Source organism: Ursus maritimus, unplaced genomic scaffold (assembly GCF_017311325.1).
Source record: "Ursus maritimus isolate PB19 unplaced genomic scaffold, ASM1731132v1 scaffold_8, whole genome shotgun sequence".
In the NCBI taxonomy this organism is placed as follows: Eukaryota; Metazoa; Chordata; class Mammalia; order Carnivora; family Ursidae; genus Ursus; species Ursus maritimus.
In genome coordinates, this window is record NW_024426996.1 from 74,958,613 (window position 1) to 74,980,343 (window position 21,731).

Genomic DNA, 21,731 nt, shown 5'->3' on the forward strand with positions numbered 1-21,731 from the left:
TTAGGTTACATTCTATCAAATTCAACTCATTCAACAAATCAGTCTAGCTCTTCCCCTTTACCTATTTTGTTTGTCTCTTTTCCTGCAACTTTTCTCCATGTGAACAATCTCTACTATTCCTTGAAGACCCTAGGACCATGTTACCTCTTCAGTAAAGAATTTCCTGACTTGGCAGGACTTACGATAATGCCTAAGTGAAAAGATTTCTCAGACATGCAGAAAATGCACAAAACACCAACATTTGAATGTAAGCTCCTTGAGACCAGAAACATTTCTGTCCACTGTTCTATGCTCAGTACCCAGAAAACCACTCAGCACATCATAAAAAGTCGCTTAATACGTGTTTGCAAAAGTTTAAATAAATGAAGGAATCTGAGAGCCAGACAGAAAGAGAAACATAAAATCAGACCATGAAGAAATACCTGAATCAGGGCTCGAACTAGGTTGTCTGATTCCAAAGCCTCACTTCCTCTACTATATCCCACTGCCTCCTGAAAGATAAAATGAGGCCTTAAGGAACAGACCAAGGTATACAGCTGATCCAGGTAATATAAAGTCAAGCCCACTCTTTTTATTTGGCCAATTTCATGACATTGCTCTCTGGGCAACGGAGAGGTTTTTCCTCTCATGAATAAGACCCCAAAAGAGAAAAGTATAGGTTTTCCCCAGTATCCGAAAGTAGAGGGTTCCTATGAAATTTTGTAAACCAAAATGGTCTAAAGCCAAGAGTGTCCCCCGCTTTCTGTACTAGTGTACATCTTTCCTAAAATCAATTGGTACAACACAAACTTTCAGAAAGTGAGGGATACCTGATTATGTGCCTTTTTTCTTCTGTTAATTTCTCAGACACACACACACACACACACCCCTCACTTATACAGGAGATAGAAAGAGGGAATGAAAGAGAGAAGAAGGGAAGGGGACAGAAGAGAAGAAAAAAGAGAAAAAGAGAGGAAAATAGCTGGCCCAACTTTCTTACAAAGTTGTCATTCAAACCTAATTACACCAATAATGATGCACACTTATTTTAATGGAGATTTTGATTATATAATTTTTAACAATTAGAATGTGGCGGAGAGCAATATAATTCAAAAGCTAATTAGGAAGAATGCTAGTGAAAAAGTCAGAGGAGAAATCCTAGATTATTGCCCTGTTCTGGCGACCCTCATCGAAGGTCCCTCAGGATGCAACACGAATTGCCCTGAGATTTGTCTTTACAGGACGTGCCCTGAGTGCACAGGAGCCTAAGGAAGGAGCTCACCTCCCCAAGACACAGAGGTGAAAATGAAATAGCCGGGGGTCTGGAGTAAAACAGAAGAGAACAACGTATAAGCATAAATGCCAACCTAGGACTACCCAGCCATACAGAATGGGAGACTCACCCTTCCCAAATTTCCATGACCGCATCTGCTACGTGAGAATGGGAACACCCCCGCCCAGAGGACTGCTCAGTGCATTGTCTGTAAAGCTTGAGTGCTCAAGTACGTAGTTGGCACTCAGTGTGTGGACACAGTCACCAGAGCTAGGGGAGGGAAATTACCAGCAGAGAGGAGGCGTTTGTCATGTGCACACTATCACAGGGACAACAATGTCCATGTACAGGTTGAATCATGTCTCCCAAAAGATACGGTGAAGTCCTAATCCCCAGTACCTTTGTGTGACCTGATTTGGAAGTGGGATCTTTGCAGATGTAATCAAGCTGCGATGAGGTCATTAGGAGGCAACCTAAGCTGGTATGACTGGCGTCCTTATAAGAAGATGATGGCCATAGGAAGACAGGGACGCGGGGAGAAGGTCATGTGAGGACAGAGGCAGAGATTGGAGGAACGTATCTATGAGCCAAGGGACACCAAGGATTGCTGGCAACACAGAAGCTAAGAAAAATGTAGTCAATTGATTCTTCCTTAGAGGCTTCAGAGAGAGCTGGGCCCTACAGGCTCCTTGATTTTGAACTTCTGGCCTCCAGACCTGTGTGGGAATAAGTCTCTGTTATTGGAAGGCACCCAGTGTGTGGACCGGGTTTACGGCATCCCTAGGTAACAGTCTGGAATGCATTTAACGCAGCTGCTGCTTGATTAGAGTCTGTCTTCTCTCCGTCCCCACCATCCACCCATAGCATTTGCTATTGTCGGGGCTGATTGCTCCTGAGGGGCTTGGATGCCAGTCCCAGGGAGTCATCTACCAATGGTGTGACCATGGGCACAATGGCAGCGCGCATATCATGGCTCCCCAGCTGGCAGCCCCCGACTTCTCTCTCCCAGCCAGTTTCATTGAAGTCTGGGTAACAGTTACAAAATGCAAATCCCCCCAGTACTTCCCAGGCTTCCCCATGTTTTTAAGATAAAGACAAAAACCAAATCATGGCTTGTTTGGTCTGGCCCTGCCCACCTGCCGCACCTGGTTTCCTACCACTCTGCTGTGACAGCCACACAGAGGGAGCGTGGTGCAATGGAGCGATTGAAGGACCAGCCTCAGGCTCTTCCCACGTGATACCCCACGTTAGAAATGGCCCCCACATCTCCTTCTCCCAGGCAGTGCCCATCCCATTCAGGTCGAACATCACTTCCTTGGGGAAGACTACACCAGACCCTGGCTTGCCGTTTATTATTGGCACGAGTACCTTTATTGCATGCCATGCATCACAGTTCATATTCATATTTCTGAGCTACATATTAGTGGTTCTTGAGACCCCACTGGATTATAAACTCTAAGAAGATAGGAACTGAGTCTGCTCAGAATTGCCTCTAGTATTTAGCACAGTACCTGCCATTTAAGAAGGGCTCCACATGGAGCACCTGGGTGGCACAGTCAATTCAGCATCCAGCTCTTGGTTTTGGGTCAGGTCGTGATCTCGGGGTTATGGGATTGAGCCCCACGATGAGCTCCATACTCAGCACGAAGTCTGCTTCAGACTCTCTCTCCCTCTTCCTCTGCCCCTGTCTACCACTGCCCCAAATAAATAAATAAATCTTTAAAAAAAATAAAAAGAGCTCCATATACATTGGATGGATGGGTGGGTGTGTGGACAGATGGATGGTAGATGAACATCCGAACCAAAAACAGAATAGGTACTTGGCTCAGTGAGTTGGCATGTCCGTTACTGAGGACTGGGAAGTAGAGAGCATGGGGAGTCTAGGCCTGCCGCTGTCTTTGCCTCACTCTCCCAGCTCCCGTGGTCATCCTGCCCTAGGACTCCGTATGTCACCCTTTGGCATTTCTGTCCTCACTCCTATCCACGTACCCAGCTTAAGACCTATTGACTACCTTAACCTTGATGCCCTCTGCTTTCTAATAATCTTCCTGACTGCCTTTTGGTAGAATAAATATAGTTTTGATGCTGGAAATACATGGATCCAAAGTTCAGTTTTCCCAAAGACACACCAGGTGGTTTCGGTTGATTTACCTGCACTCTTCAATCCTCCTCATAACTATAAAATTACATAGTATCCCTTTTTTGTAGATCATGAGAGATTACCTATTTGAAAAGAAAAAAATAGGGAAAGTTTCAGAGAACCTTAATGACTTTCTCAAGGTTAAAAAGGATTGAAGTTAAAATAACTGAGATTTCCAACTAAGTCCAGTATCCTCTTTTTTTTCCCTTCTTGATCACAGTTCATACATTTAAAAAAAAAAAAATCCAGGATATTTTCCATTGTTCTCAAGGATTATGGCATGCTCGGTCACACACACATCTGTTCCCAGTCTGAATTTAAGCCTTTCTTCATTGCTGATGTTCAACTTAAATCCTCTGCTCCCACCTACTGAAGGAAACAAAAGCGATAAAATAATGAGGGATGGGGAACCAATGAAAAGAGATGTCATATCACAAGGAATCTCGATTACTCGTCTTGAAAGGCTGTGCTATTGCAGAGCGTGTGGGGGGAGCTGTGGAGGGAAGAATTCAAAAAATTACCCAAGGTTAAATAATCAGTGTGAATGTACCCGAGCTGAACAGATTATAACATTCGAAGAGAAACTTCACGCAGGATGGAGAAAAATGTTACAAAATTAAAATTAATGAGAATAAGTTTGGCACTCATCTGTTAGCTCGGATCAACACGGGTATGAACAAAAGGGCACATCCTGCCGGAGAAAAGGAGCTTGGGGGGCAGGTGTGGTGTTGACCATTGCCTTCTACGCGTCTGCAACCAACCTGAGACCCGGCTGTGGGGGCTCATCACACGTAAACTCACGCTATCTTCGGTCACGTCTAGGTTTCTCACGCCTTCTCTGTATCTCATCCTCCCAGAGCTAGATACCCATTTTTGTTTTGCCTTTTTGTTCTGCATTCAAATCAGTCCTGAATTTGACAGAAGATGTGCAGCTGAGATGGCGTATGTAAAAGGCACAGATTCACAGCCGCGTAGACCTTCGTTTGTATTCTGACTTGGTCCAGCGGTCTGTCGCTGTGTGTTTCAGTCTCTGTTTCCTTGTCGTTACCATCATGAGAAGAAATCTCTGGGAGAATTTATTGCAGTTTAATGCACTGAAACAAATTTAACATAGAGTTTGGCCCTCAATTGGGGGTCTTGGTTGCAAGCCATGGGAGATGCGTCTGGATGTTTACACACAGAAGAGGTTTTTTAAAGGATATTTGATAGCTCACTTAATTTGGGGGAAGACTGGAAATTAAACTCATGTATAGATTTCCAGCAATGTCTGATGAAAAAATTGCCACTGCCTGTTGGGAGAGCGTGAAATCAGCCATAATATCTGGCTTGCTAAAATGTAACACGGAGGCCGCTGAGGGCAGAGAAGGTTTCGAGAAGGGCGTGGGCCTTTGGAATGCTGAGACCTACGTGACCACTCTGCCATTGGAAGGCCGTGGGGAGTTGCCTTCCCGAAGATTTCCTAGCCCAAAGGGCTGCCCTGTGATCCAAGAAAAGTAGGCTTTGTCCCTTAGGCTCTATTTAATAGAACACACCCAAATTAGCATATCGTATCTTTCCTGTAAATAGCCTCCCAGTTTGCAGGAAGACCCCTTGTCAACATCACGTGCTTGAGAAACGGTGATGAGGATTTATGATTATCTCCAAGGGCCAATAAAAGCGGGAGCAAAGAAGAGCAAAGGGTCTTCACCTCTGAGCGTTGACCCCCTTGCCCTTCTCCTCTCTCTCATGGCAAAGTTTGGAGTTGTCCTTCATCCGTCGGTCCAGGGATTGCTGGCCATTCCCGGCAAGTTCGCATCACTATTGTGCTTGGATCTCAACCTCACTCAGATTAAAACTAGGAGACGTTCAACGGGGTGTGTGACCCTACAAGAACCCTTCCTGTACTTCTCATGTGAAAGGAAATATTCAGTATACTCAACCTCAAAGAAGTAGAGGAAACTGTCCCTGCTGCCTCCAATGTTGTCACTCCTGCCCCAGAAATCCCACCTCCAGCTTTTCACAACACTCTGGAAATGTCCTCACAAGAAATGAAGCTCTAAAAGTTTATGCCCCCCCAAGAGTTACATAAAATAAAATAAAATAAAATAAAATAAAATAAAATAAAATAAAATAAAATAAAAATAAAATAAAACCTCACAGCCCACCTTGGGCAGGTGCCACCCACATGCCCCTTCCTTCTGCTCATTGGATCTTGACGGCAAAATACACTCATGCCCCAATCAGTTAATTTCTGCCAGATCGAGAAGAAAACATCAGACCAGAGCGGAACTGAGTACAATCTCTTCTGATGTGTGTCTTTGGTTGGTCTCCCTGACGCACTAGACTAACCAGCTCTATGCAGTTAGGACTGATTTGCATATGACTGCATCATCTGTGCCTAGAATTGCAACTAGCAAGGATGTTTGGTAAATATTTGGTGTGTGAATAAAAGATTATTAAGAGGGAAGTGAGGTCAATATCCCTCCTGGGAGCCCTTCCCTGTCAAGAGATGAGTAGAGCAGGGGCGCCTGGGTGACTCAGTCCTTAAGCCTCTGCCTTCGGCTCAGGGCGTGATCCTGGAGTCCTGGGATCGAGCCCTGCATCGGGCTCCTCCGCTGGGAGCCTGCCTCTTCCTCTCCCACTCCCCCTGCTTGTGTTCCCCTCTCTCACTGGCTGTCTTTCTCTCTGTCAAATAAATAAATAAAATCTTTAAAAAAAAAAGAGAGAGAGAGAGAGAGAGAGATGAGTAGAGCAGAGCCCCACAGTTCTGAACTTCCATAGGAGACCAAGTATGTGGCAGGGATTAGGAGGGAAAGTGGGGAAAAAGTCAGAGCAGCCTCCCCGACAGTTAAAGGCACAGATGGGCCTGGCTGACAATGCATCTTTCTCTTGTGCATTAAGGTGGTGTCCGCACGCCTGCCAAAGCCTGAGCAGGAAACCGCCTAGTCGCATTTTCTTCTCACTGACTCACGGGGCTGGTGGTCTCCCTCTCATAGAGGAAAGCCCTGCACAGAGCAAAGAAATGAGTGCCGAGGAAACCCACAACACCCACCTACCATGATCCCATCAAGTGGGAAGTTTGAAGAAAACCACCAGTCCGCGTCAAATAGCAGGAGCGCCTGCTATAAACAGTGTAGAGACGAGCACACCTATTGCTCCGCTTAATCCACAAAACTCAGTGTGGAAGATACAGTGCCGTCTGCCTTCGGCTACATGTCACAGCAAGAAAACTGAAACAGAGGGGTTAACACGTCCCAAGGTTACACAGCTCATAGGAGGCAGAGCCAGGATCCCGACTCAAGCGTGTGACCACGGGATCCACGAACATGAGGAAAGAGATGGGGAAAAGCAGGGCGAATCTTCCTTTATTCCTCTTATCCTCCCTCTGAGTAATTCCAGCAAAGATTTATGAAGCTTTGCATCCCCCAGATAAGAACCGGCAGCTACAAAGATAGGGTGGTGGGGGGGGGGGGGGAGAGGCTGAGGAAGGAGAGAGAGAGAGAAAACAGAGAAAAATAATTCTTAGAGATTAAAATTTTTATTGCCAACATTAAAAAAAAACTCATAGAATGGTTGAAGATTATAATTTAGCAATGTAAATTGGAGCAGTTATTGAATATAAATTGTGAAATGCAAAATGCAACTTGGAATTATTGATTACCATTTTAATATACGCCAAGCCATTGATCCAGCAACTGTACTTGCGGGGTGCTTAGGAGAAGCGCGTCGTCATGGGCACTGCGCAGGCGCCCGGGGGTCGTGCAGTGTCGCCGGCAACACCTAAACCCCGGGAACCTCTTCAATGCCCATTACTGAGCCAGTGATGTCACGTTTGTCAATCTTTACTATGGAATACTGTTTAAACATTTTTGATTATTTTTTAAGGGGCACAAGGACACGTACTGATTTTTTAAGGGGGGCACAAGGACACGTTCATCATATACCTTTTTTTGAAAGAAGCAAATTGCTACAGTCTCATTTAATAAGTCAGGAGAGTGGATATGTATTCATGGATATGTACGTGTTGGTGGGGCTAGAAAGACTTCCACAAACGGAAAAACAGAACTTCTTCAAAGTGGCAATGGCCGTGAGGGAGAGGGAAGGAGGAAAGCAAGACAGAGAAAGGGATTTTTCCCACGCTGGACGTCTAAGCTGGAGTTTAGCTTCAAAGAGCAAGGGCCACTTTTATAATTAAAAAAAGGTAGGGGGGGGGCGCGCCTGGGTGGTTCGATGGGTTAAGCTGCTGACTCTTGGTTTCCGCTCAGGCATGATCTCAGGGGGGCTCTGGGTTCCGATGGGAGTTTGCTTGAGACTTTCTCCCTCTGCTTCTGCCCCTCCCCCCACTCACACTCAGGCACTCTCTCTCTCTTAAATAAATAACCAAATCTTTTAAAAAAAATAAATAAATAAAGGACCCCTAAAAGGCATGCCAAGCTCAGAGGGAAGACAGGGGAGATCAAAGAAGAAAAACAAGGCAAGGAAACAATGCAGACACGAACACTCAGACGGCAGCCAACATCTTGTGCATTTCAGCCCGGCTTCAGTCTACACTTGCAGTCTCCAGGAATGTGAAACTTTGCCGAGAAAAGACTGGGCCTGAGCAGTTCTTGTGAATGCATGACTTTCTCGTGAGGGGGAGCACAAGGATTTCCAGGAGGCCAGCCCAGGTGCTCCCTGGCTGTTGCTGCTCAACCCTGAAGGGAGCATGCAGAAGGAGGGGGGACCTGGACCAACGGAAAGGCACTAGTCTAGGAGTAAGGACTCCTGTTTAAGACAGAGACTGGACTTAATTACTTCTCAGATCCTAGGGTCCTGACCTCGTTGTGTCAAACATGTCACTTAACCCCTCTTACTGCTCATCAATTTCCTGACACTGTGTAACAACGTATCACAAACTAGGAAGTTTGAAACAATAGAAATTCATTCTCTCCCAGTTCAGGAGGTCAGAGTGTGAAATTGAAGTGTCCGCAGGGTTGGTTCCTTCCGGAAGCTCCAGGAAAGAATCTATTCCATGCGCCTCTCCTCGCTTCTGATGAAAGCCAACCACCCTTGGCGATTCTTCGCTTCTAGACACATCACTCCAGTCTCTGTCTCCCTCCTCATCTGGAGCTCTTCCTGTGTGTCTCTCTGTGTGTGGCCAACTTCCCTCTTTTTATAAGGAGACTAATCATTGGATTAGGACCCACCCTACTTCAGTATGACCTCATCTGCTGATCCCCTACTTTCAAATAAGGTCACATTCACAAGTACCCAGGGGTGATGCTTTGAACAAACCTTTTGAGGGCACACAATTTTACCCACGAGAGGGTTCAAGTCCCCACTCCCTAGTTAACTTCACAATATTTGTCATGAGGGAAAACAAAATAAAATGATGATAGTAAAGGCCATAAAATGTGGGTGTTCCCGTATCTGACCAGTAATCATGATCTCTATAGCGGTGAGATTCCAAATCCACACCACAGAAATGTGGAGGTCCTTTTATGACACCAAGATGTTTCCACTTCCTATGATGTGCTAGGGCCAAGGACACAGGGACAATAGAACACCCCACAGAGGGAGGAGAAAGAGCTGGCCCCAGCCCTCCGCTCCTGGGCGGTGGGGAGAATACAGGGTCCTCCAGGGATGTTCTGGCCCAGATGAGAGATCCTTTCAGAGGCCAGGGATTGGACCATCTCAGCCCTACCATCCTGGCTGGACCCTGGGAGTCCCGGTCGTGCCAGCATTTGTGATCTAAGAATGCAAACTTAGGCTGTCTCCTTCCCTTTTCCAACCACAAGACAGCTCTGGACGAGGTTCAGAAAAGAGTGTGGAAGGGTCTGGTTGTGGGTTTGGAAGCCTGGCTCCAAGCGACTGAGTAATGGGCACAGGGCCGCCTATCTTCACCGAGGACTGCCTGCTTCATTGTCCTGAGGCTCAGAGCCCCTGCCGGCCCCCTCCCCTCTGTTCTCCCACTGCTCCTCCATTCCCTCTACCTCTTCCCAGAACTGGGTTGTCAAAACTTCCCCTGCTGATGCTTTCCTGTCTCTCCCCCTTCCACTGCGGCTCTGCTGCCTGTCACTGCTACTCCTCTTCCTCTCCTCCCCAGGGACCATGAAGGAAGCAGGCAAACCCCCCTCCCCACCTGCTGCCAGAAGCGCCCGCGCTGCCTTTGAGGCTGTCTCTGGCTGCAAGAACCATTTCCCTCCACTCCCCTCCAAATGCTGACGCTGAGTATAAGGGTCACAGGCTAAATAAGACATCGGGTCCTTTCTAAGCAATAGGCATTTTGCAACTTTCTTTCATTAAAAAATCTAAATAATTTGTTCCAGGTCAGACGGCAAGTAGGTTATGGATGTGGGCTCATCTCATTGCTCCGTAGACCCCAAACAGATGTCCAGCTAGTGCCCAGCAAAACCGTTCTGGAAAACTTACATCGAATTCCGGCTTTCTTGAGTGTTGGTCTGAAGGGACCTCTGTCAGGCTGGGTCACCATCAGGGTCACTGCCACCCAGATCCCCTTTCCAGGCAGGGCTCTGGTCTACTTCAGTTCTCCCCCAGCTGTGTGCCTTTGACACAAAGGCAAGTTTACAGTACTTTCAGGAGCTCTAAACACAAACTCACAAACAAAAGACTACAGCTAAGCTGTCAGTGGGAGCATGAAAGCCAAACAAGGAGACAGCCCACAAGTGTGCTGAGTCATAACACATTATCCAAAACGATGACGGCGTCCATCTGCACACTCACACCCGGGGCCTCACCCCAGCCCACCCCCTCATGCATGCAGAATATGAAATGCCAAGCACGAAGATAAGAGAAAGAGGGAAAGAATAAAAGGAACAATACGGAATCGTGATTGATCAGGCCACCAGCCCGAGAAGGTACTGGAACTAGAAGCATACACAGGATGTCACCTTCTGAGAACAGAAGACAAAGCAGAGAGGGATGGCCCCGTGCAAGGGCCCACCGTCAGTGACAGGTGCAGCCCAGTCTCTTTTAGCATTGCCCCCCCAACCCTGTTTCAGGGTAGGCTGAGGATGCAAAAAATTATAATTTAAATGTCAACACGCCAATGCCTTGTAAAACAAACACAAAAAAAAACCCTTCATCTTTGCAGTCAGAAAAAAAATAAATAAAAACCACTTTGATTTAAATTCAATCTTTGCCACTTATGGGCTTCAAGACTTTGGATGGAATCCTTAACCCCTCTCTGCCTCCATGGTCTCCTATATAAAATGGAATGGGCTTGGCAGTCTCCCAGAATCAAGTGGTCATGACTTGAGATAGTTTAGGTAAAGCCCATGAAATGTACTAGCTACTAATAAATATAACAACAGTAAAAATAAACATGAAAGTAATAAAACACACTGTTCAGAGACTACGTTAGTTTAACATTTTTTTTTTTTTTAAGATTTTATTTATTTGACAGACAGAGGGAGTGCAAGTAGGGGGAGCAGCAGACAGGGGAGAGGGAGAAGCAGGCTTCTAGCAGAGCAGTGAGCCTGATGAGGGGCTCCATCCCAGAACCCTGGGATCATGACCTGAGCCAAAGGCAGACACTTAATGACTGATCCACCCAGGCGCCCCTAGTTTAACATTTTTTAAAGGAAATTGTGCAGAGGGACGGTGCGGCTGGATTGCAGGATTTGGTGTACAAGTTAAAGAAAAAGCAGGGCAGTAACTAAGAAGCCAGATGGCCTGGGTTCCAACACCCGGTCTTACCATTTTCTGTAGATATTAGGAAAGTTATCTGTGCCTCAGTTTCTCCATTTGTAAATGGTATCCATAGGGTTGTAGTAGAACATGTTAACATAAAACATTATACAACGGAATATTACTCGGCCATCAGAAAGAACGATTACCCACATTTGCAGCAACATGGACGGGACTGGAGGAGATTATGCTCAGTGAAATAAGTCAAGCAGAGAAAGACAATTATCATATGGTTTCTCTCATCTATGGAACATAAGAACTAGGAAGATCGCTAGGAGAAGGAAGGGAAGAATGAAGGGGGTAAACAGAAGGGGGAATGAACCATGAGAGACTGTGGACTCTGGGAAACAAACTGAGGGCTTCAGAGGGGAGGGGGGTGGGGAATTGGGATAGACCTGTGATGGGTATAAAGGAGGGCACGTATTGCATGGTGTGCTGGGTGTTATATGCAAACAATGAATTATGGAACGTTACATCAAAAACTAGGGATGTACTGTATGGTGACTAACATAACATAATAAAAAATTATTATAAAAAAAGAAATTGAATAAATAAATTGTCTATCTTTAAAAAAAGAAAAAAAAACATAAAACATTCAGGACAGTGCCTGGAACATTGTAACCATCATATGAATATTAGTTACTCTTTTTATTACACACCGTACATGATTTATTTATTTATTTATTTTTAGATTTTATTTTTAAGTAATCTCTATACCCCACTTGGGACTTGGACTCACAACCCCAAGATCAAGAGTCACATGTTCCACTGACTGAGCCAGCCAGGCACCCCTCAATGATTTATTCCTAATCTAGTTTGGACTCCAGTGGACTTTACAAAAATAAGCATGACGTTCAGATATTCTTCAGAGTTTCTATCTATAAATGCTATCAATTGAGCATATTGCACATGTTTTATTTCTCAGGTGTAGGGACTTCCATGCACTAATTCGGGGAGCAGTAGTGTTTTCCTTTACTTCATTATAAGACTTTCTGGCTTTAGAAACCATAAGGAAAAACTCATTGCTTGGCTCTGAACGTCTGTGTGCACCCCAAAATTCGTATGTTGAAATTCAGCATGACTGGGCACCTGGGTGGCTAAGTTGGTTGGGCAACTGCCTTCGGCTCAGGTCATGATCCTGGAGTCCTGGGATCGAGTCCCACATCGGGCTCCTTGCTCAGCAGGGATTCTGCTTCTCCCTCTGACCCTCCCCCGCCATGCTCTCTCTCTCTCTCTCTCTCATTCTCTCTCAAATAAATAAATAAATACAATCTTTTAAAAAAAGGAAGGAAAAAAATTCAGCATGATGATCTCTGGAGGTGGGACTTTGGGAGGTCATGAAAATGGAGCTCCCATGAATGGGATCAGTGCCTTCACCACTTCCGCCATGAGAGGGCACAGTGAGAAGTCAGCAGTCTGCAACCCAGAGAGGGTCCTCACCAGAGCCCAATCATGCCGCTACCTGATCTTGGACTTCAGCCTCCAGAACTGGGAACAGCACATTTCTGCTATTTATAAGCCACCCACTGGTGTATAGCACCTTGTTAAAGCAGCCCAGATGGGCCAAGATGTGCACCAAATAGTAAGGTATCCAATCACTTAAGTACAACCTCGTTTTTGTACAATCCGTTTTATGAGCTGCATTCTATATGCCAAATGCCAAGCTGGGTGCTGTGTTCAGTCAGCTGTTCATATCTCAACACCTACCCATTGAGAGAAGAGTTCACTTAACCTCAAGATATCAGATGGGCTTTGTCAAAATTCAACCACTAAAAAGCTCAGCCTTAAGCCTTTTTAAGTATTTTTTTTCAAAGTGAATTCCAGTTCAACATCCCTTCTCTCCCTTTATAAGAGATTTAATTAACTTGGCCAGGTGTCGGTGACCCTCTGCTCATCTTCAGTGAGAGGCGACTTAGACCTTGTCTTATTCCCCGTTATGCTGCAACATCAGTGGACACTCTTCCCCACTGGGTCCCTATGCTATGTTTTGAACTTGGAGAGAAGAATCTGACTATTCACCAGCACGTTTCTAGAACCACATCACACGTATAGTACCTGGTTTTATGATGAAATAACCCAGTTTTATAAATCTGTCAAGAGAATAGGTTGGAATTCTTTTTAACGGTAGGTAATACCTTGCTCAAATAAATCCAATTCATGGAAAGTTTTGAAGTTCCTTTCAAGAGTATTTTTAGAGCATTTTTTTCAGTGTCTCACACTCATGAGAGGCTGAATGGCATATTTAGAACACAAGAGACAGTCTAATAAGGGCACGGAGTCATGTGGAACTGAGTTTAAATCCCAGTCCTTTAATTGAATCAAATCACAGATATCAGGGAGGAAATTAAATTCTCCTGGTGTTTCAAAGGTTAACCTATAGTCTGAGCCAATGTGGCATTGCTGGAATGGGACAACTTTGACTGCAACCCTGGACAAGTCCCCTGACCCCTCCGAGCTTCTCATTCTTTGCATTTCTTTCCCTATTTTTTTTTAAGATTTTATTTTTATTTATTTATTTGAGAGAGAGAGAGAAAGAGGGGACAGGCAGGGGGAGGGGAGGGGCAGAGAGAGAAACAGACTCCCCGCTGTACAAGGAGTCCAACGCAGGGCTCCATCCCAGTCCCCAGAATCATGACCTGAGCTGAAGGCAGACGCTTAACCAGCTGAGCTGCCCAGGTGTCCCTTGCATTTCTGTACCAAGAAAAATAATATCCGTTAGGAGAGTAAAGTGGCCCCTTCAAATGTCAGATCCCATCCTTTCCAAAACAGAGCAAATTAGAACAAAAACTTTTCCGATTTGCACCTGGCATTTAGGCTAAAAACAAGTATCTCCCCCAGCTCTGGTCCCCTTGTTGGTGAAGTTGCGTATACAAGCAAATGTGCTTTGGCAAGGCAGAATGTTTTTTCAGCTGAAATGGTGGCGGTTCAATTAGCTTAGCAGTTTGCAGAGAAGATTCATTCAAAACACTGAAAAGCAAACATTGGCAAAATGGAAAGTTATTTCCTAGCTCGCTTCGGAGATATTTTAAACACTGAAACTCAAGAGAAAAAGAGCTCTAAGACAGCTTCCTGGTCCAACCAAAGTAGAAGTAGCCTCAGATCAAATGAATTCATGCGGAAACAAAGACATTTGCCACTTGGATTGTGTGTCATGCATTCCCGGGAGCCATGACCCAAGGTTCCAGGGCCAGGCAATTGGCCATTTTTGCTTATTCTTCTATTTAATATTTATCTCATTCTTCCTTCCTTTATATCAAATGGTGTATCCCTTCCCCCCCCCTTTACCAGACCACAAGCTACCTGAAGGCAAGAAACTGAACAGCACCCTGGGGTGGTTGGAAAGAGCAGGAATTCCAAGCCCATGAGTGGGTCAAGCTGACCAGCTTAGCCACAGGGCACGGCTGGGCGGGAGTCACGGACATCTGGGCTGCAGCCCGCACTCCAACACATGGAAACGTCACCGACCACCTCTGAGCCTCAGTTTCTCACCTATGAAATGAAGATTATGTCTCCTAGCTGGGACGCTATTTTCAGAATTGAGGTGAGGTGTGACAAGTGAAGAGTTAGGCACTCGATTACTTCGGTTCTCTTTCCTCTCCAACCATCACGTGATGGCTGCGGACAGTGAAGGGAGTCAAGGATAAAGAGATAAAATCAAAGGCACATCTACTGAGCACCTACTGTGTATGGAGACCCTTCAGGGCCCCGAGGCCAGCGTGGGGGCGGGCTCACTGTTGGGTTCCTGCAATGGCCCACCTGTGCCTGCAGGACCCCGAGAGTGAGTGCCTCCTTAAAAGTCAGGGCTATGTGTCTGCTTGTCTCACCCTGGTGCCTGTCCTGCCTGCTATCTCTTGGCTGGTGTCCCCAGGTTCCCAAAACACATCCTGCAAAGTGGGTGGCTCACCACACAAATTTATCCTCTTACAGATTTGGAGGCTGGAAGTCTTCAATGAAGGTGTCACAGCATCTCTCTCTCTCTCTGAAGGCTCAAGGGAAGAACCCATTCCCTGCTTCTTCTAGCTTCTGGTGGCCTCAGGTGCTCAATGACTGTGGCTGCCTTACTCCTACTCTATCCTCCATCTTCACATGACCCTCCCCTCTTTCTCTGCGCATCTCTCCTTCATCTCTTATAAGGATATTTGTCACTGGATTTAAGAATCACCTGGATAATCCAGGATGATCTTTTCTCGAGATCCTTAATTACATCTGCAAAAACCCTTTTCCACTCACAGTTTCTGGGGACTAAGACACATTCATATATGTTGGGGGGGCCCTATAACTCACTATCATTCTCGTCTTTCCTCTAACCGCCTCCTCAAACTCCTTTTCTGCAACAGGGAATGTCCCCATCACCCATGTTCGGTAAGAGCAGAAACAGGGAGCCCAGATGAGATGGAAAAGGTTTTGACAAATGAGAACACTCACAGAACCTTATGGTTCTATGTGTAATTACAGTACCCATCAAAGTGCAATCAGTTCATTCAAAAATGTAAACTCAATGGGGATAGGAACTGGGAACTCTCCAAAGCTCTGGCTCTAGTCTTGTGACTCACTAGTATTCAGGAGCTTTGCTTTCAAGACATGGATGGAGAAGGACTGGAAGGAATACTATACCCCCGTCACACATCTTCTAAGGGCATAGTCCAAGATTTACACGCACCTGCCTGGTGTAGGTGCACAAGAGCATCCTAGAATGAGAATTGGACTAGAAACCAAAAGAACCAGATTCTGACCCTGTTCCCAAGTCTGAGTCTTTGCATCTGTAAAATGGGGAATTAATTACTGTCGTTCCCAAGTTCATTATTCGTACTGATGAATACATCCTAAGTCATTGGTTTTTGCCAGAAATACACTGAAAGCAAGAGGGAAAGCTTAGGGAAGGTACAAATAAGCCTGATTGATAAACCTGAGCCAACTTGTTTTGCACAATACCCAGACAGTTGAATCTTCCCTCCTGCTACCAGAAGGCACTGGATAAAGGGAGATGGGGAGCCAGGGCCACCATGCCTGGGAACCAGGCCAGGAGCCAAAGCCACTTTTTTCTCTGAAGCCAAGTTTCTTCCTCCTGCCTTATTTTCCAGTGGTGTGTGTAATATCAGCACATGGTGAGATGCAATTAAAATGTGTGCCATGGAGCGTGAGTATCTTTACATTCTAATTACAGGTTAATAGAATGGACCCAGAGAGATCACCTAATTAATCTTGGAAGGAGATGCATATGTTTAACGGTCCTCCAATAAAGAAGCTATGTTCCCTCCAAGAGGATAGCACTGAAAGGAAGCTAAATTCAGGTAAGGGATTCAGTTCTGAATGAACACGTAACATCCACATCAAATGCACCCAAAATTAGGGGGCACACCATGTGTGTGTCCAATTCCGGTTCACAAGCGCGGGTATCAGGAATGTCTTTCTCTCTCCCACCCCAAATACACACATTTCACATTCATTTTATCATCCATTCAGCACATAATTACTGAGTACATTCAATTACAACTGTAAGCAGGAACCGATTATTTCAAATGTCAGGGTCACCTGAATCTCCAGCTGTAATTCACCTGATCTGCTGAGGTTACCTCCGAAATGATGCCTGCTACTCAAACTTCTCCCAGTTCCAGGCTGAACACCACAACCCAGGGGCAGGGAACGTTTCTGTCCCATGGTTATAGCCTCTGGATTTCACAGCAAGGGAGGTCCTCATTGCTTCAGGAATAAGCTCAAAACTCCTCAACACGGCTTCCAGGAATAGCTGAAAGGTCTTGACTAGGTCCTTTTGAATCTCTCTCAATCCCATGTTTCAACTGAACCACACTGTCTCTCATGTTCTCTCTCCTACTTTCATGTCACAGTGTTTCTCAAACCAGGGCAGACTCAGCAGAATCACCAAATTGCTTGATAAATGGTAAATCCTGGCCTCTAGACCCACAGGCTGAATCTGGCCTCTGACCCTGGATCCCTGTCGATGCCTTTTTGTGAAGCATTCTGGGCAGTTTTAATGCCACTATAGGTTGAGAAGCTGGGCTCTAGGAATACGAAGCATTCAGCTAAATTCTGAATGCTCTGTTCTCTTTCTCACCTCTGCAAATCTGCTTGCACTGAGTTCTTTTCAGGTTCCCTTCTCCACTTCTCAGTGAATCCTGCTGGTCTTCCAAGCCCACTCGAACACCACCTCTTTGGGGAAAACTTTTACTCCCTTCCATTTAGTGTGAGTCCGTCTCTCCCCTGGGACCCTCACTCCTGCTCTTGGTCTCCCCTACCTACAGCACTCAGGATGTTTCATTGAAGATATCCATTTTCTTCACCACATCTCCCATTTCTTGCAGAGAAAAAAAAATGATTTATTGGACTCAACATTTTCAGCTTAGAGTGCAACGCTTATAGCTTGGACCTCTCCCACAGTATGTGTCCCTTAAAATTAGGATGATGACAAAATAAATGCGAGGTGGAACCAGAGAGAGCTGGGTTTGAAACGTCAATTCTGCCGCCAATTTTTTTTCCTTGGAGAATGCTATGTAAGCTTCAATTTTTCCATAAAAATGAGATTGATGTAACCTATTTGTAGCAGATTGATTTTGTTAATAGTTGCAATTCTTCATCCTCCAAGTATCTACAACCTTCACCATGCAACTTTGGAGCTCCTCGTGAAAGAAGGGAAAGCTCCTCCACTCTATGAATCTGGACGGGCCAGGGATGCTCTTTGGCCAAGGAGATGTAAAAATGTGTAATGCAGATGGAGGCTTGAAAAAGCCTCCTGGCACAGATGTGCCTGTGTTCTTGTGCTGCTGCCACCACCACGAGCACACGCTGGGGCTGGTCTGCTGGAGGATGAGAGGCACGTGGAGCAGACTCACTCCAGCTGAAGCCCGGCTAGATCGGCCAGCAACCAGCCGACCCCCGAGCATGTGTGAGCTGCCAGCATAACTACCCTGCTTCCTCTCCTCCACCCCCAGATGCAGGAGCAGTAATTAACTTTTGGTGTGGGTTTTGTAGCTTTCTGCTGCACAGCATTGCTGCAGCCACAGATAACCGAGATGCAAAACCACTAGCTTGTTGCAAAAATTAAGTGCGAACTTGTGAGCATGGTTAGCTCAGCAGCTGGTATCCTTCGAGCTCTCGATACATGGTCGTTAATGATCACAAATACGGACATGGCCCCAGGTTGTTTTCCATGAAGGCATATTTGGGAATTGGGCTCACAGTCAACGTCTATGTCTTCGCTCTGTTCCTTCCTCTCGGCCAATGGCATAAAATAGGCCCTTGATTTCGAGGAATTTTTTGTCAAAGGAGTAGGAGGCTGCACTTGCACTCCCCACTTGAAAGTCTAGCGGAGCTTTCCAGTCACCATGCTCCGCAGATCATCTACTGTTCTTCACGAAAGGACTCATCATTAATTCAACAAATGTCTGTTAAGACAATAATGCATTTTAATGTCCTGGGGGTATAGAAGTAAGCAGGTCAGACAGAGTCCCCACCCTCCTGAAACAAACAGGGTTTTGACATACTGGTAACTTCACTCAGTCATGCATGTATTTCTTAGTTTATTCATTAATTCATTAAATATTATTGAACTCCACTCCATACTGGCACTAAGGCAGAGGTACTTAACAGCTTTTCAAGAGATTTTTCACGAAATTCAGATTTTTAGGTAAAAATTCCAGATTTTGAAATGTTGGCATCAAATTGAAAAAAAAAATGAAAGCTTTGTGCATGTCAAACAAAAAAGCGAAGGGCCACTGTTGGAAATGCTGCTTTGTCACTCTCATAACCCTCACTGAAATTATCCATGTGCATTTTAGTCTCCCCTTTTAGATGATGAATTCATTTGAGACAAGGTGGGCTCTTCTTGGTGTCTCCCAGGTGTTCTGCACTGTGCTTTCAAGTAGGGAGTGTCTATGAATCTTTATGAATTTGATTGCTGAGACACAGTGTCTGTCTTTTAGGTGACAAAGTGATCACAGAGATAAAACAGGCAAGGCGTGTTCGCAAATAACTATTCCATGTTAATAGCTATGCTGAAGGCAACAGCCAGAGTTACTGCCATTCACTGAGCCTCTGCTGGGTGCCAGGCACTGCCCTGTCAAGAGATCTGCTGCTTACTATAGTCCTCACTGCTAGTCTGCAGAATGCCATCACCAGATGACACCTGCCTGAGTGCCCTTAAATGCTCTTGTCTTTGAAGGTCACATGTCCCAAAATTTTAAATTCAGAATGGTTAATACCCCCTCCTCCATAAAACAGAAAAGCAACCATCTACCACCAGAGAACAAATGACTTCACATCCTATTCAGGTCTCACTCTGGTTTCCTGCCTCTGCGGGACCCTGGACCTTGCTTGTGTCTCATTTCCCACCGTTGATTTTTTTTTCTCATACTACTCAAATATTGAAACAGCCCTCTCTCCTTTGGTTCTAAAAATTAAGAGTTTACTGAATATTTGGAATTAACAAATCAGGATTTCACTGAACACACCATAGAATGAGATTTCTAAAAGAATATTCAAGTGTAGTCTTCTTAAAAGTCTCTTTGCCTGGCATCGGGTAAATCTCAGTGGCTTCTTCTCATTCTTGACTGCTTTCTACCAAGTTGCATAGGAACCCCCCCCTCCCCAAGACCATCTCAAATATCTTGAGTTCTGTCCCTCTACCCACATCTTTTCCACAACTACTTCCAGGAACTTCCCATTCCTACCAAGTTTTTAGCAGAATAAATCACTTCTTGCGATTGTTAATTTTAGGTGTCAGTTTGTCTGAGCTATAGTGCCGACGTCTAAGGTCAAGCACCAGTCTCAATGTTGCCATGAAAATATTTTTTAGATGTGATTTACATTTAATTCAGTAGACTTTGAGTAAAGCAGGTGAGCCTGTGGGTGGGCCTCATCCAGTCAGTTGATGGACTTAAGAGAAAAGACTGAGCTCCCTAATGAGGAAGGAATTCTGCCTTCAGCTGGCCTTTGTGCTAAAGACTTCAACAACAAATCTTGTGAGAATTTCCACTCTGCCTCCCTGTAGACTTTAGACTTGCCAAACCTTAATCACATGAGCCAATTCTTTAAAATAAATCTCTTTACGTGTGTGTGTGCGTGTGTGTGTGCGTGTGTGTGTGTGTGTCCTATTATTTCTGTTTCTCTGGAGGACCTTGATTCTTTTGTCTTTGCTCTCCTCTCTTGGCATTCCCCTGACACATGGGAGGTCATCCATGGGGCTATCAAGGCATATTGACAAATATAACCAACAAACCCTAAACATACTTTTCTAATTCCTAAGAAAGCAGAACAAAGCATAGACAGATGGTTTTTGAAGACCATTTTCCTTGCCGAATAAGAGTTTAGTTTTCCTTTCATTTGTTATTTTGAATAGCAAAAAACGAAAATGAAAGGGGTTGAACTATTTCTTCTGAGCTATTGAATGGCTAGTCTGGACTTAGGAAATTCAAAGTTCATGTCCCTCCAGCACACCTTGCTGTCCCAATAATGCCAGAAGAAGTAAGAGAGAAGCATATCTCGTGTCTTAGCTAAGTCAGGGAAAACTTCGCCTTCAGATGCAGACCCTGGGACCCTGAAGGAATAGGTTGTCCATTCCAGGGACAGTAGGTGGGATGATAGCAGAAAGCAAGGCAGGGAAGTGAGGAAGTGGAAGGTTTATTTGAGGGAATAGAGAGCAAAGCAAGCTGGCTGGGAATTCCATCAGCACAGGCTGGCAAGCTAGGAGAGGCACAGCCGTGGGAGAACGTAAGTGCCAGGTCGGGAACTCGGTGAAACACTGTCACAGACAGTAATAGTGCTCAAACCTTAACAGCCTGGGATACGGTGTCACAGGCCCCTTAACTCCAGCACTACCTAGAAGAAATGAAATGAAGAGCCTTAATTGCCCAAGAATCCAGAGGATGACAAAGACATAATTCATAATTTGCAGCTCCTCTCGCATATTAAGCAACCTGCAAAGCATATCCACTTGAAGGTCGTTTTTAGAATGAGAGAGACACTTGGCAAAGTTAAGTTGCTTTTCTCTCAAGCTTCCAAAAAACTCTGTGTACATGTGTTGCTGTCTATTGTTGCGAAGATGCCATTGATGAGGAACTGCCTGGACATGAGTAAGATTCCGTTGGGTTCTGTCAACCCAAAATGGCTTCCTCCTGCAAGAGCTGCCTGAGACCCAGCGAAGCAATTACTTTCCTAAGCTTGTGGCTGTGATCCTGGAAGATGGCCTCTTCTGCTTAGAGTCCGTACGGCCTCCTGCGTCTCTTAAAGATGAGACAAATGAAGCAGACAGAAAGCAGAAGGTGCAGGGTCTTCTGGGTCATGGGAAGGACACTGTTGGTCTTCATCTTGCCGTTTTCTTTGAGCCTGGTCATTATCAGCCCATCAGCTTCCCATACATGCTGCGTTCACTGCCCTTCCCAAAACCCATTAAATTTACACAGGCTGATCCCTCTGCCTGAAATGCTGTCCCCACACCTCCCCTCTACCATTCAGATTTGGTTAGCGTCTAAAAATATTTCATGGCGGCCCTGGCAAGCCTGCTAGACATCACTCTCATGGCAGCCTATATATGTAAATTCTTATCACTGACCTGCCTTGGGGCTCTCATGCACACCTGTCTCCATCTGACTTCTTACCCTTCGTTCACATCACCTGCAGTGTTACCTGCTACCTGCTGCCTCCATCCCCACCCCCCTC

General features: G+C 45.4%; 1 long non-coding RNA gene across 1 annotated transcript; it reads right to left on the reverse strand.

Annotated features, from left to right (window-relative positions):
* Window positions 1-1,009: 1,009 nt before the first annotated feature.
* Window positions 1,010-10,455, reverse strand: LOC121101396. The gene is made up of 3 exons (XR_005833373.1): window positions 9,783-10,455; window positions 3,404-3,475; window positions 1,010-1,968 (listed from the first exon to the last, which is right to left on the reverse strand). It is a non-coding gene; the product is annotated as an uncharacterized LOC121101396 (long non-coding RNA).
* Window positions 10,456-21,731: the final 11,276 nt, after the last annotated feature.